Source organism: Gossypium arboreum, chromosome 4 (assembly GCF_025698485.1).
Source record: "Gossypium arboreum isolate Shixiya-1 chromosome 4, ASM2569848v2, whole genome shotgun sequence".
Lineage (NCBI taxonomy): Eukaryota > Viridiplantae > Streptophyta > Magnoliopsida > Malvales > Malvaceae > Gossypium > Gossypium arboreum.
In genome coordinates, this window is record NC_069073.1 from 118,868,763 (window position 1) to 118,885,716 (window position 16,954).

A 16,954-nucleotide genomic window follows, 5' to 3' on the forward strand; every position below is an offset into this window, starting at 1 on the left:
TAGAGCGAACGGATAATCTTTTCTTCAAATGTAAATTTATTGAAGGATTCTGGTTAAAGATATTTAAATGGTGGGATATTCATTGGGAAGCGGTAGCTTGTTTTGCTGATTTTTTACTCACTTTGTTTTAAAGTGAATTTGACAGGTGTTCTTAAAAGCTTATGGATGATATCGGTGTCGGCATCTTGTTGGTCAGTTTGGCTGGCAAGAAATGAAATTGTGTTCAAGAGAACCTCGACGTCAATGGATACATTGTTATTTCACTCCAAAATGAGATCACTGATGTGGGTTAGGGCAGTGCATGAAGATATTCAAATTCAGGCGAGTACATGGTGGTTATGCCCATCGAAATGCACGCCCTCCAGAAATAAAAGAAACGAGACTGTATTACACTGGACTCCAACTCCGTCCAGATGGGCGAAATTCAACGTGATAGGTGCAGCGAAGGAGGACGAAGCTGGAACAGCGATAACAACTAGTGAGTCTGAAACATCTGAGGTATGGGCTATTAAAAGTGCCTTGGATATGTACATTGGAATTGGGTGGCATGTGAAAACTCCTCTTATTTGAATTTAGTTTAGATGTGGTTTTGAAGTGGTTGTTGAATAGGGATGTTAGATCGTGCTTGTTGCGGAACCTTTTTTTCGATGTTGATAGGAGTATTAATCAGCTTGTCAATGCTACATTCTCAGTGGTTAAGACGCAAAGTAATAGTATGGCTGCAATTTTGGCCAATGTTAGGGCGAGAAGATTAGATCTATTTAAAGTTTGGTGGTGATATATGTTTAATTAGTCATTAAGAGTTAGGTCGATTGACGAATGTTTTTATTCTTTGTCTATTCAGGTGTTTTGTAATTTTGACTAGAAAGGTCGTTGGTTTTTCCCATCAACTTTCTAGTTTCAAATATGCAAATTGACTGAGCAAAATTTTTTTTAACAGTTTAGTTAGTTTTTTATTCGAAATAAAACAAGTTAACAAAATTTTACAGGTTAAGAGCCAAAGTGACCTAAAAAAAGAATGTAGGCTGAAATGATAAAATGAGTAAATGTCAAGAAGAAAATTTAAAATTATACCAAAATAAAATTAAAAAAAATCCTATTCTTGAAGGATTGGGTCATAATTCAATTGATTCATTCATCTAATCCTTTAAATCTATGTCTATTATCCATCCGTTATCTTCATTATTCATTATACACGTGAAGCCAGAAAATTTTTTGGATACTAGAATTAAGATATAAAATTTAAACACAATCTTATCATTGTATTAGCTAATAGCTTTATAATTTTTTAAAGAACTAAATTAAAATGTTATCATTTTTAGGAGATAAAAGTATAATTTTACCATCATTAATTATAATTTCTATATTTCAAAAGGTAAAAGATGCAATTTTCCAATTTTTTGGGGACCAGGGGCGTGCTTACACCCTTCCTGCCACCCCTGTCATTATACAACCTCATCCCTTATCCTGCTCCCTATGCTTCGTAAAAGCACATATATTTTTTTTAAGGGTGGACTTGATTTTATCGGAAGTGCTTTGCAATACTACAAGCTTAGTTGATGTCAGATTAAAATTTTAGTTCAACATAATATTTATATTAATATATAATTAATTTAATAATTTAATTCCTAAATAAAATAATTTAGGTATCAATTAGAATTATGATAAAACTATACAAATTATGGAATAAATTGAAACATGATAAAACCGATATTGAAAATATTAAAATATGTTATATAACAAAAATAAATTGAATAAAAACAATGTCAAGATTTATGTAAAATAAATTATTAACGTGTAAATATTAATTATATAAATTTATAAAACTTTACCCAATATATATATATATATATATATATATATATATATATATATATATATAAACACCATATAACAAAATCAAAACTTGCCTCAAATAAAGACGTAAAACTTTTTTTTTCAACATTAATCTAATTATAGATTATTAACATATTTGTTCTTTTTAATACAATGATTAGAACTACCTAAAGCTTCACTCCAACCCTCAAATAAGAAGATAATGTGCTTCAGCATATTCGAACCTACACTCTCCTGCACTGATAATAATATCGATGTCAATCGAACTAAAATTCAACCGGCAACAAATACATCAACTTAACAACGCTTTAAATGTGAATTTGATGCAAAAACATCATTTTCCAAAGTCAACGTAAAACTTAACAAAAGACTTACATGCTTCATACCAGAGGCGAAGTCAGAACAATATTTTGGGGGGCCGAATGAAATTTTAATTTTTTATAGTCTATATCTTTATTATTTATAAAGGATTAAATTAAATTTTTATAATTTTAGAGGGGCCAAATTGTAATTATACTTTTACTGATTTAAAATTTTTAAAAAATTTAAAAATCTCCACGCGCGCCACCACGTGCATCTCTGTACGGCCATATCCGAGTCAGTCGAACCTGCGAGAAGAGAAGAATAACAGAATACAGCAAAGCAATAGCAGAAAAATAAAGCAAATTTGTATTTATATTTTACCTTTATTCGGCTAAAAAAGGAAGCCGATGGTATACTGTAGACGAGGACAAACACAATCAATATCAATACAAAATATCAAAATCGTCATTTTTAAAGGTGATTTTTGCTTCGTATTTCTCCATTTTTTTTGTTGTTTCTGAAGTTTTTTACACGAAAATAAAAAAGGAAAGGATTTTTTTTTTACCTGCACTACGCCGGAGAGGGAGGGAAACGAAATGTTTCTCCTTGCTCTTCACCGAGTTTGGTCCGTCTTTCGGGGATTCTGGTCTCAAATCCACGTTCTATAGGCGATCAGCTTCGAAAAGGGTTGAAAAGGCCGAGATTTGTGCGCCTCCGACCACCACCTACAGCGGAGCCACGGCGGAGGCTCATCGGCGGCTCCTTGGCCAAAAGTCAAGAGTTTGAGGGAGTTTGGGAGTTTTCTTTCCTTGTTTTTTTTAGAAGTGTTGAAAAAAAAAAATAAAAAACTAAAATTTGGTTTAAATACTGGTACTAAAACAGTACGATTTTGGGCTTTATGCCCCGGATACGAAATGGTGCCGTTTTAAGGCCCTGGATCCGCACGTTGACCCTACCCAGGGAGGATCCGCGTGTTTTCCATTAACAGGAAATTTGCGCATTAGATCCTTCCTCCTTTCTTGGTCTTTCAAATTGATTTATTTTTATTTTTTAATTTTTCCCCATGATTTTACCAGTGATTTATTTGGGTCCGCACTAGAACTATGCGTTTTGAGGGCTTGGGATATTTTCCCATTCAGTCCCTCTCATTTTCGCGCGCATTCATTTGGATCCTTATTATGTTTCGTCAATTTTTGTATTTTATAATTTGTACCCTATATTTATTTCCAATTACGATTTAATCCTTAACCTGTTACAACTTCAATTTCTTTTATTTTTTTATTTTTTAAAAACTATTTATTTAATATTTTATTTAGTACTTTACTTATTGTATTACTTTCATTCTTAATTTCATATTATTCAAGTGGATTATGTTAAAATTCCTTTAAATGTGTTTATATATTTTCTTTTTAAATCTATCTATATATAATTTATTTCTTTAAAGACCCTATTTTAATATATATATATATATATATATATATATATATATTTGTTTATTTCAAACACTTTCCTATATTATTATTATTTTTACATATACATTATTTATATTATTATTATTTTATATATACATTATTTATATTAAGTTTTTTCATTTCATGTATATTATTTATTTAGATTGACATATATTATTTTGTATATCACTTACTTTAATTTTTTTATATATTATTTATTTTAAAATTTCATTTATACATTACTATTTCATATATTATTTATTTTCATTTTATTTTTTTTTGATCTATTTCAAACTTTCATGTATATTACTTACTTCAAGATTTTTATATATATAATTGTTTGTTTGCATATTGATGATTCCAAATTGCATTTCTTTTATATCATTCATTTGTTTATTTGTTTTAAAGATTGTTACATGTTATTTGTGTTAATTTGCTTGGTATTTCTTTAAAAATTTGCTTTTAATTCATTAGCCTTCGAATATTAATGTCAGTATTTTATAGTGTATGATGTGTCGCCATTGTATGTACTCAAATTCGTTCCTTTCAAATTTCATATTATGGTCATTCATTTGTATAATATTTTATCTATGTATATTGTTCCATGTTTGTAACTTTGCTTTTTTTACATTATTGCATCGTGATTCAAATTTCAACGTTTTGATTGATATTGGTCGTCTCATTTTTATTCCAAATAAACCAAATAAAATGTATTTTGAGCCGGTTTTATAATCGCTTATTTGAAAGCTTTTCAAAATAAGGCAATATTTTGTGTTTGAAAATTTGGGAAATCATGCCCTAACGTGCTGGGTTTCGAGTTTTCGTTTGACCAAATAACCAAATATCCTTTTAATAGCATGTTTTGGAAATCATGAGATGATCTCGGTTTTAAGGGTTTAAAATGTCATATCCTAACATACTGGATGTGGTGTTTTATTCCTTTAGGACGAGTGAATTTTAAATTCCAACTCGAGTTGTCCAAACGTTTTTCAAAGGGATTGTATTTTAAAATCTTTTCAAATTTTCGACATTAGGACATTAATTAATCAATAAGATACCAATTTTGGGCGCTGCGAGAGTGCTAATCTTTCCTCGCACGTAATCGACTCCCGAACTCGCTTTCTTGAATTTCGTAGACCAAAATCAATATTTAAATAAAACAAAATATTTTATTAGGTGATCCGATCACACTTAAACAAAAAGGATTGGTGGCGACTCCATCTTCGTTTTAAAAGTCGATCCTGTTTTTCAATATAAAAAAATGGTTTCGACATATTTTTTTTCATTAAATTTTGACTTTTAAAAAATAAAAATAAAAATAAAAAACGCTTCAAAGAATTTGAGTAAGTAATCTGATAAATTCTGATGTACATGGAACTAATTAAAAATTTGACTAAGTTAAGTGTATCTATCAATTAATAGTATAGCTACGGAAAGTAAAGATATCGTTCCCACGAAGACTATGAATACTAGTAATTATAATCTTTCTATTATTTAACCTAATAATTCGAGTGATTGATTAAAAAATAAAATTAATTAAATTAATTAACTAACGAACACGACAAAGAACAAATTATGAAAAGAACCGATTAACAATCAAGAAGCGAAACAATACCCAAGAAAGAATCCGCCTAGATTTCATCTATCACTATCAATCTAAATTATGTAATTTCTTTACTTAGTATCTTGATTTGTAGAAATCCATAGATTATGCTAATATCTCTTTTGAGCATAAGATCAACTGACTCTAGGTTGATTAATTGAAATTTCTTTCTAATTAAAACCCCTATTATCGTATTAATTCGTGCTTTGGATTCCTCTGTTAGATTTGACTCTGATCTGGTAAATTTATGTCATCCTATTTTTAGGGTTGCATGCAACTCCACTCGATTACATAAGATCTACTCTTAAACATGGTCTATTCAACCTTGTATTTAAGCACATAAAACATAGATCAATAATCTAGAAATAGCAAACCAAGAATTAAGCACACATAATCAAGAATAAGAATTAAATATTCATTGGATAAAATAAAAATTAAATGGCATAAATCATTATAGGGTTCATCTCCCTAGGTATTTAGAAAATTAATTCATACTTGAAAATAGAAACATCCAAGAGTCAGTATAACTGAAAGAAATAAAGAAACTCATGATAACTTCCTAAAAAATCAACTGGGAATCTTCAATCTTGACAGAAATCTACTTTAGAGTCGGCTCCAATGGTGTTTTTTGAGTTGTTTTCTTAAGTATTCTATGGCGGCTCACTCCCATCATCTTATTTTTTGTCATCAATACGTATTAGAATGCCCGAAAAACCTAAAAATTGTGATTTTTCACAATTCGATGCGTAATTCTATGACATCGACATGGCTTACACACGCTTGTGTAGATCATACGGCTGTGTGGTCTGGCTATATGGAATGGTTCAGCTTGTGAGGCTCTTACAGCTTGCTTCGGTGCTCCGATTTTCGCTCATTTTTCGTTCTTTTTTCTCTCAAATGCTTTATTAAATATTAAAACATGAATTTAAAAGATTAAGAGTATAAGACTCACAATTAACATTGAATAATCACTTAAAAATACATTAAGAATTAGATTAAAATATGTTACTTTTAGCACTTATCAAATTCACGTAGACCAGAAGTCTACGTTATTGTCACAAGGGAATCCCTTACACTAATTAGATCTAGTTCATGAACTATTCCTATCTATTCTCTATCTTGTGTCAAAGCCTAAAAGAATAATAAGGATGAAATGAATAAGATTTGTGGACGATTGTAGTGGGGTCATGACACTAATTATCGAGAGAAAGCTATATATGTGTAATTTCTATATTTATTTAGAAATTAGAATAGTATATTGAAATAGTACAGTTGCCGACAATGAATGATTTGCGCATAAATTTAATATGTTTGTCTCTAAATATAATATTATTTAAAGTATCGTGAAAGTTTTTTAGTAAAAGTCATTATCTTTAGCTCTCTTAATTTAAAAAAACGGGTAAGTTAATTCATGTACATTAAATTAAAAAATAAATTAGTCATTCTATTAAAAATTAGTTATTGGACGTCAGCATGAAATACAAATGGCACGTCACATATAACTATTTGATTATTTTACAAGTCACGCCAATTCTTAATAATAAAGATAGATGAATTTTTTAAAAAAAATGACCAATTTACTTTTGAATTTATCATATAAAAATTAATTTATTTATTTTTTAAGTAAATAGGACAAATTTTTTTTTAGTAAATAAAATAGCATTAAACAATTACAAAAGTAACAAGGAAATTAAAAACCCATAATTTCATTTTGAACTAGCTCCCTCACACACCTAGTTACCTATGAAACATGTAGTAGCTTGTTTGACCATGAAATCGTAACTGTGTTATGAATTTTAGAAATATAATAGATATGAATCATCCAATTTTTTTATATCAACTTCTGAATAGCTCGTAATTTTATGAAATGACTATTAAGAATTTCTCTGATCAAAATTATTTCTACAAAAATAACATTATCACATCTAAAGAATAAAATAAAATTCAACTCTTAATAAAAAACATTTATAATACTTTTCCTATAATATTATTATATTAACATTCAATCAACCATATCAACTGACTTATTCATATATAAATTAATGTCATCAAATCCAACATCTGACCCCAAATCGATTGTAATATCGTGGATATTTGTCGTACATGGGGTTCTTTTTTTTGTTGACAAGCACTTAGATTCTGAAATTCATGCTGCATGGTAAGTCGATTGTGCTTGCACGTGATATTCATGTCTCGTGATAATTGCAATTTAGATAAAATAAATTCTAGTAAGGCACAATACTATTTAATGAATATAACCTTTTCATTTCATAATGGCTTTTTAAATTCATAATGAAACATCAACCTATACTTGAAGCATCCTGTGACGATGATAATCTAAAAAGAGACAAATCATTTGAATGATTTAAGTTATATTACTCATATTTTAGCAGCTTCACATTTATATGTGTTTAAGGTTTAGATTTTTAGAATTAAATTTTAAAGATTCTGTAAAATTTTTAAAACTTTTAACAGTTTAGGAGAATTTTTTAAAAATTTAGGACTCTAATTAAAATTTTAAAATATTTGTGAGATTAATGAAAATTTTCAAAAATTTTAAAAGGGTTTAATTAAAATTTTAAAAAATTCAAGAGAGAAATGAATTTTCCAAAAAATTTTAGGCTTCAATAAAATTTTCTAAAAACTTTAAGGGAGAAATAAAAATTTCTCAAAGTTTGGGCTTGCGCCTAAGCCACCATAACTATCCGCCTCTACTTTCCACCAAGTTCTCCACCTGAAAATTTAGGTTTTTTTATAAAAATAACCCTAAAAAATAAATTAATTATCAAAATAATCCACTCTTTTAATTATGTATAAAAATAACTCATTTTCTACAGTAAAAAGTGGTGGAGCCATATGATATGGCGCCACCACTTTGCCACGTCAGCCAGGGGTATTAAAAAATTATTTTTTGGTGGAGCCATGTTGAATAGCTCCACCAGTATAAAATACTAAGGAAATAGTAAAAAATTTGGAAAAACGGGGGACTTAAAAAAAATTTCCATTTTTAGGTGGAGCCATTCTAAATGGCGCCACCACTTTTCTGATTTGTCAGGTTCTTATATTTTTTTACTTTTTTTGCTTTTTACTTTTTCTTATATTTTGTCTCTTTCTTAGATTTTTTCTTTTTAAGTTTTATATTATTTTCTTAATTTATTTTGTTTATTTAATTTATATTATTAATTTTAAAAATTTGTAATATATATTTAAAATATTTTATAATTTTTTTAAAAATATTTTTAATTTTATATATATATTTGTGAAATTAATTTTTATAAATTTTAAAAATGTATTTTTCAAATTAGGTTTGAAATTATTAGTTTTATAATATTTGAAATGTATGTTTAATATTTTATTAATTTTACATACAATTTTAAATATTATTTTTAAATTCTTTTTATCATTAGATATTTATATTTAAAGTTTAAAGTTTAAATTAAAATATATATATTTATTAGAACTAGTCACATCATTTCAGTGATGTGATTATTAATAAATTTAAATATAAATATAAATTTTAAAAAATATATTAAATATTATTTTATAAATATTAAATATATATATATATATATTTTTACTCTTGTTATTTTTTGTTTTTCTTTTATGTTTAATTATTATTATTAACTTTAAAAATTTTGAAATATTTTATTAATATATATATTTGTAAATTTTAGATATGTATTTTGAGATTATTTTTTAAATTTTAAATACAATTTTAAATACATTTAAAAATTATAATTTTTAATAATATAAGAAATCATAATATTTTAAATATTTTTTAAATTTTGTCTTTTCCTTTTTTTTACTTTTTGAAATTTTATGTTTTTTCTTATTTTATTTTGTTTATTTATTTTATTATTAATTTTAAAATTTTGTAATGTATATTTAAAATGTTTTATAATATATTTTTACAATTTTAAATATTATTTTTAAATTCTTTTTTAACATTAGATATATGTATTAAAATTTTAAAGTTTAAATTAAAAATATATATATATTTATTATAACTTGTCACATTATGTCGTTGATGTGACTATTAATAAATTTAAATATAAATATAAATTTAAAAAAATATATTAAATATATTTTTATTATTTTGACTCTTTTATTATTTTATTTTTAAAAAAAATTATTATATATATGGGTGGGGCTTGGTCCCTTGTATAGATGAAGAAGTTGAGTGAGGGAAAAAAAAGGTACGTTTGTTAAAATTTTAATATATATATTATTAAAACAATAATAATAAAAGTGAATATATTTGATTATTTACTAGTTAATTTATAAATAACTAGAAAACATAAGTATTTGTTTAAAAAATACTTTATGTTTTTAAATTTTATCATATAAAAAATATTAGTATTCCTTAAAAAATATTTTTTCGCTATCACTCACTTTAAAATTTGAATAAGATATCATAAAATTTTAAAATTAGAAATATATACGTATTGTAGCTATTGGTGTCAAATTGAATTTGTAACACCCCCTAACCCCAAACCGTCCCGGAAGAGAGTTATGGAGCATTACCGGAGTTTACAGAATAATTACACACAATTTCATTTACTTTCTTATGTTCATGTCAAAACTGTCTTCTTGAATAACAGTCACTAAAATATTTATATCTAGAGCTACAAAACTCCAAATTAAGTTCCGTTAATTTTTCTTAAAACTAGACTCATATACCTTTCTACCATAAAATTTTCAGAATTTTTGGTTTAGCCAATTAGTACAGTTTATTCCTCAAAGTTACCCCTGATCTGCTGTTTGACAGTTTCGATCTTTCTTTACTAAAATTTAATTATCTCATAGCACAGGACTTGGATGATGTTCCCGTTTATTTCTCTTGAAAATAGACTCATTGAAGATTCTAAGCATATAAATTATAGCCTGTAATTATTTTTATATAATTTTTAATGATTTTCCCAATTCAGAATAGGGAATTCCAAAATCAATCTGACATTGTCTCACAAAAATTCAAATTCATACCAAATTAGTCAAATCCTATATTATACCATAGCCAAATCTAAATTTATTTATTTCATCCTTACATTTAAAATTTCAAAATGACATACACATAAGACATCCTAAGTACATGCCATTACCAATAATTAACACACTTTATCTTAATGAATTCGGGATCGGACTGGGATGCTGATTCAACGTTCTATCTTTACTAAACCTGCGTACGGAAACAAACCGTACGTTGAGTATGGTATACTCAGTGGTATTTCTATAATCCGAACACTTGATAATATAACAATTAAACTTAAAATCACAATAATAAATATAACCATTCATTTATTTATTTTATAGATAAGTTTCATTTGCTTACCATAAAAATTCTATACAAGCCATATAACAAACACAACAACATATTTGCTCAATTCTTTTCATTTTCTTACTGTATAAATTCTTTCAATATATTTACAATTCACTTGTATTCACACTTTACTTCTTAATAATATACCATTTTAATTCATTCTAACATCAATCAAATTCACTCAATTTATCTTTTCACTTATTTACCCCTATTAACAAACCCGGACTTTGACGGATACACGGATTCCAACCCAAACACACCAGTACGACACATTGTGCCTAAAACGGTACATAGTACCTGATCAGATATCGACACATAAAGTGCCTAAAACGACACACGAGGTGCCTGATACGACACACGAGGTGCCTGAAATCGACACATAAAGTGCCTAATCGGTAAAGGTGGCAAATCCGTACACTTTCGGATCCTATGGCATGCCAATTATATCCGACTTAGCCCGACTAGTTAATAGGGTATTTCATTCACTTTCTCAATTTAATAATTCTTTCATCAATATCTCATTCAGATAATTACATATATTTATCCATTTTCACAATTCATACAATTTCATTCAATTCAACAATATATTTTAATTATTCACATTAATTCGTAATTCAATACAATTCAATTCATTTTCAATATCAAATATTCAAATATCACAATCTCATATATTCATACCAATTTCCTCATATTTCCAATCAATATATTTTTCAATATAACATTCATTCAATATTCAAATTTCTACATAAATCATATATATTATATAATTCAATCAATATAAATTCAATCAAAATAATTTCAATCAATATAAATTCAATAAAACAGATATTCATAAATCAATTCAATATAAATTTATCACACACTAAATCAATTCATTTCAATTATAAAGACACAATACAAATAATTCCCATCTTAATTATTTATCATAATACTTATCCAAAATTCAATTATCATAATTGCATAATATCTCATTCACACACACACACACACACACATATATATATATTTATAATATATAATTCAATTTAATTTAATCAATATAAATTCATCACATACCAAATTAATCCATTTCCATTATAAACACAACAATTCTCACTTCAACATTTATTAAATGCATTAAATAAAAAAAATATAACAATTAATAATTAAGTTCGGATTATAGAAATACAAACCGTATTTTCTCGAGCTAACTTCCTTTGTCTTTGCCATTTTTTTTTCCTTGCTTAGCCGAGGTTTCCCGAGACAACATTAGCTACAGGAATTAAAACAATTCATATTCGTTAATTCACTACTAATTTATATCTAATTAATACAATTTTTATTCAATTTCTACTTTAATTTCTATTTAATCTTAACTAGATTCACTTACTTTTTTCTATCTCAATTCATACTTCATTTCTATTCAAATTTTGTCCAAACTCATACTTAACTATTAAATTTCCAGCATATTTTCATAATTTCGAATTTATTTCCATTTAATCCCTAAAACTCAAAACTTATAGCTTAGTTTACGATTCAATCCTTTATTCAATTCCAATCAAAATTTCTATCAAATAAACCCCCAATTCCATCATTTTATTCAACATGAACCATACTTAGAAATCTAATGACTTTCAAAATTTCTACTTAAAACAAGTACGTATTTATCTCTAGGATTCCAAAAACTCAAAAATAATAAGAAAAGGGGCTGTCGAAACCATTTTCAAATCGAGCTTTGGAAAATGGGAATCGATTTTAAAAATGAAAACGGGAGTCGCCACCAATCTTTTTAGGTGTGATTGGATCACCTTTAAAACATTTTGTTTTAAAATCATTAGTTTTGGTCCACGAAGTAAAAGAACGGGTTCGAGTCGGTTACGTCGAGGAAGGATTAGCACCTCAGTAACGCCCAAAAATTGGTACCTAATTGATTATCAAATGTCTTTAATGTCGAAAGAAAAAAATTTAAGATGTAGTCCTCTTTAAAATATTTTAACTTTGAAAATTGGGATTCACTAGCGTCAAAGTATTAACATTAAGTTATCCCATTTTTGAAATTCCTATCTCAAGCAACAAAACGCTATATCCAATAAGTTAGGACATATTGCTTTGAAATTCCAAGATACTAGCTTGCATTTAGAAAACCTTTAAAAAACTTAGAAGGGTGCTTAATTATTTGAATTCAACGAGAAAAGTGGCAACACAATAAGTTAGGGCACTACTTTCTCGAAATTTCCAAACACCAAGCATCACCTTATTTGCAAAAAAAAATCTTATCTCGAGGTAATAAGATGTCATATCCAGTGAGTTATGACACAACACCTCAAATATCGAGAGTAAGTATTTTATTTAACACTCGTATTATGATTTAAAAGAATATGCCGTTATTTAGATTAAACGTGAGAGAAAAAAAATCAAAATCCAGTAAGTTAGGGAACGATTGTCTCGGATTACCAAATACGAAATATTTACTTTAGTGAAAGAATCACTATCGGGTTGGATAAAACCTAAATTAAGTAATGAAACGAGATAATAAAGAATGCATAACAAATAAAAATTGATAACCATAACAGGATAAACATAAACACAAATATGAATACTAACGATAAATACGAAGGTAAGATAAATGAGTCGAATAAATAATAAGAAAGGAAATAATGAATAAGCTAAATGTTTGAAATTATTTAAAAAAACTATAAATAGAATAGATGATGAAATAATTATAAAAGTAATGATATGTAAATAAAATAAATATGCTAAAAAATATACAGTTATCAAATTAGTTAATATAAAATAATAATGTATAAGTAAATACAAAATAAAGGAAAATATAATAACAATAATAGAAAAATACAACAATAATAATAGTAAAAGATATAATAACATAATAATATAATAGTAATAGTAACAATATGACGATAATAGTAAAAATAATATATTAAATAATAGTAATAAAAGTAGTGCTAATAATAATAATAATAATAATAATAATAATAATAATAATAATGATCTATTAAGTTATAATGAAAATAATGATAATGATGATATATTAGATAATAATAGTAAAATAATAAGTAACAATAATAAATTATAATAATAGTGATGAGAATAACAAGTGATGATAATAACAGTAACAATAGTAGTAATAATATATTAGTAATACATAATAGATGTAGTAAAAAAATATAGTAGTTATAGTAATAATAATATAAACAAGAGCATATATACATTATGAAAAATAATGATAGTAAAATATAATAATAGTAATAATAATAATGGAATGAAGGTAATAATAATATTAAAATAAAGTAAACAAAAATAATACTATATATCAATATATATATACATATAATGCAAATACACACTACCATATAATAATAATAATAATAATAATAATAATATAGAAATACAAAGAGCAAATAAAATATTAAATTTAAAAACAATACTATATATAAAAGTATATACATACATATATGTACATAAAAATATACACTAATAATAATAATAATAATAATAATAATAATAATATTAAAATGCGAAAGTAAATATGATATAATAGTAATATTAAAATGACGTAATAAAAATAATACTTATATATATAGAAATGTACATACGTACATATATAATAAACATACATTAATTAATAGTAAAAACAATAGAAGTGCTAATAATATTAGTATTAGAATGAAATAAGAGATAAATGCAAACATAATAATATAAATAAGGTAAACTGAAACAAATAAAAAATAATAGGAAGGACATAATCGAATCTGAGAGCAATATTTTGGGGCAAATCCGTAATAAATAAAAGAAGAGGGGATTAATTCGCACATGCAAATAACCGGGAAGGACTAAAACGGACAATAGCCCTTTGACCCAAAACGCGCAGTTTTGATTCTATCTCTTATTTCTTACTACGATTGGAGTGAATATAATGAAACCCTTTGAACCTTTTGATTGCTATTGATATCTCGATTTTTGTTCTTGAATCTCAAAAAAGAAAAATCCTTCTTGAATCTCAAAAAAATCTCTTCTTGAATCTCAAAAATTTCTTCTCTCCAAAATACAATCAATTCCTCTCTCCCCCTCCCCTTCTTTTTTTACATTGAGATTGTGGCTTTTTATAAGCTTTTACCACTTGTTCTTCTTTTTTTTTTTTTAATTTATTTGCCTTTTCTTTTGTAGGCAAATGGAGCAAAATGGGGGTGGGTGGCTAATTATGGTGTGGAGTAGGTGAGATTAGGTTTTTTTTCTTTTTTTTTTTTGATTTTTTTTTTTGAGTTGGGTTAGTGTTTTGGGCTAAGTTTTGGGTTTGGTATTGGACCCCGGGCAAAATTTGGGCCATACAGGGGCTAAATTGACTTACCAAATTAACTTGGAACCTTTAAAACCTTATTTTTCCCTTTTTCTTTTCTTCCTTTCTCCCTTCTCTGTTTCGTCCCCTGCTATTCTGTTTCTTTCCTCCTTTTATTCTTTTGTTTCTTTCTTTTGTTTCTTTTATATATATATAATGACAATAATAACTATAATAAAAATCTATTTAATAACAAATATTTATTTAACACTTGTACCAATTATTTTTATACACTTGTTTTTCTTCTTTTTTTAATATATATACATATATATTTAATAATTTAATAATATACATAATTCAAGAAAAATCTTGATTTTCTTCCATTCACCGCCTCATTTCATGGGTATGGCTTAATTGCCATTTTGATCCTTTTATTTTCTATTACTTTAAAACTAAACTTTCACATTATATTCAATTTAATCTTTTATCCAATTATCCTTAATTAAGCTAAATTTATTTAATTAAACTTTAATTAATCACTTACTTAACTTCATAAATATTTTTACTTTTTTTTAAAAAATATTTTCTAATCCATTTTTCAGAAACGGTGACCCGAAAATACACTTTTCTAAAAACCTTAAAGTTCGGGTCGTTACAGAACTTGCTTGAACCAATCATCTTCTCTTGGGTTGCTTTCTGGTTTGGACTTATTTTTTACACTGGTGGAGTTTGAGTTGCTGCTCAATGAATTTCTCTTTTCTTGTAATTTTACTAGTCCCCAGTTCATATTCCTGTAATTTCTCCCATTCTTTTATTATTAATATATTTATTTTAATTAATTTAATGCTTAACTATGGTTAGGATATATTAATTTATTATTAATAGAACGATTTGAGAAAGGATATAATAAAATTCTTTGATTGGTTTTTCCCAAAGAGAGAAATGCTCCGTTTTATTTGACCCATGGGTCCAACAAAACCAAACCATTACACAATTAACAATTCCAATTAAATTAATATTTTTTACTATTTAATTTAAATATTCAAATTGACTAGAAAATCGAATTTAATAATTTAAATAGTACCGTAATTTATTTAATTAAATTAAATATTAAATAAATGGATTTAATAGAAATTAAATAGAAATAGAATTAAATAGAATTCTCTAATTTCTAATTCAATTTGAATCCTAAAACTAAAATAATAATAAATAAACAGAGAGCTCTTGTTCTTATTCAAACGCGTGATCTTTAACCAATTCTGCGCTTCAATATAATTACCGAGGAGTAAGCGCTATAGCTTTGTTTCAATACTTAGCGGCTTGATCGAACCAAGCCTCCGCTATTTCGAATCCCCGTCGAATGGCCTGTTCTCCCGGTCGAAATAGGCGATTCAATTCCTTCCTTAGAACCGTACTTGAGAGTTTCCTACCTCATACGGCTCGTGATCAATTCTTTTGGTATCCCATTTTTACCCTACCATATATCCAATTGAATGAGATTTCTCATAGATCTATTGATTTGTCTCGGGTTAACCAAAAGGGTTAATTACATGAGTTTCAAACTCTAATTTGGATTAAATTAATAATAAGTTTTATCTTTTCTCCCACCTTCGTAAAAATAAAGCATAGGCATTTTGGGTCGTCGTCCGTTAGATTTTTCTGAAAGGTAACTATCTCGGTTTCATATCATATAGAAATTTATATAGAATCCTTGAAAAGACTTCTTCCTCATAAAAAGACTTCTTGTCTTTGGGATCGATGCTACACATTGCTCAATAACTTGGGGATCGGCTCTATTACATAAGTCGATTCCTAATTTTATCTCTTATCATGACATAAATAAGCAGTTCTTATTTATTGTATCGGTTTAAAACCTCGCTAATTGATCTTTACGGTGCTTCCTCTATCAATTAGATCTTTATCCATAGAATAAAGTATCTAGGCATATATATTTCTTCATATTTCGACTTCTATGAAGTTTCTTTTTTGTTACAGGTGATAAAAATCATTTTTGGACGATGCAATATGTAGAAAGCCTATTTTTTCTAGTATTTTATTTACTAGCGTGTTTATTTACTAGCGTATTTATTTACTAGCGTATTTGCTCTTTCTTTCCTTTTTTATTTCTATAGTGGAGATAGTCGCATGCGTAATGACGATCACGACCATAT

At 26.6% G+C, this 16,954-nt stretch overlaps 2 long non-coding RNA genes across 2 annotated transcripts; both read right to left on the reverse strand.

Annotated features, from left to right (window-relative positions):
* Nucleotides 1-1,916: 1,916 nt before the first annotated feature.
* Nucleotides 1,917-3,043, reverse strand: LOC108459704 (uncharacterized). The gene is made up of 3 exons (XR_001867401.2): nt 2,705-3,043; nt 2,521-2,554; nt 1,917-2,444 (listed from the first exon to the last, which is right to left on the reverse strand). It is a non-coding gene; the product is annotated as an uncharacterized LOC108459704 (long non-coding RNA).
* Nucleotides 3,044-10,169: 7,126 nt separating this feature from the next.
* LOC128291458 (uncharacterized) lies at nt 10,170-15,007 on the reverse strand. The gene is made up of 3 exons (XR_008281250.1): nt 14,856-15,007; nt 11,683-11,762; nt 10,170-10,369 (listed from the first exon to the last, which is right to left on the reverse strand). It is a non-coding gene; the product is annotated as an uncharacterized LOC128291458 (long non-coding RNA).
* Between the last annotated feature and the right edge of the window lie 1,947 nt (nt 15,008-16,954).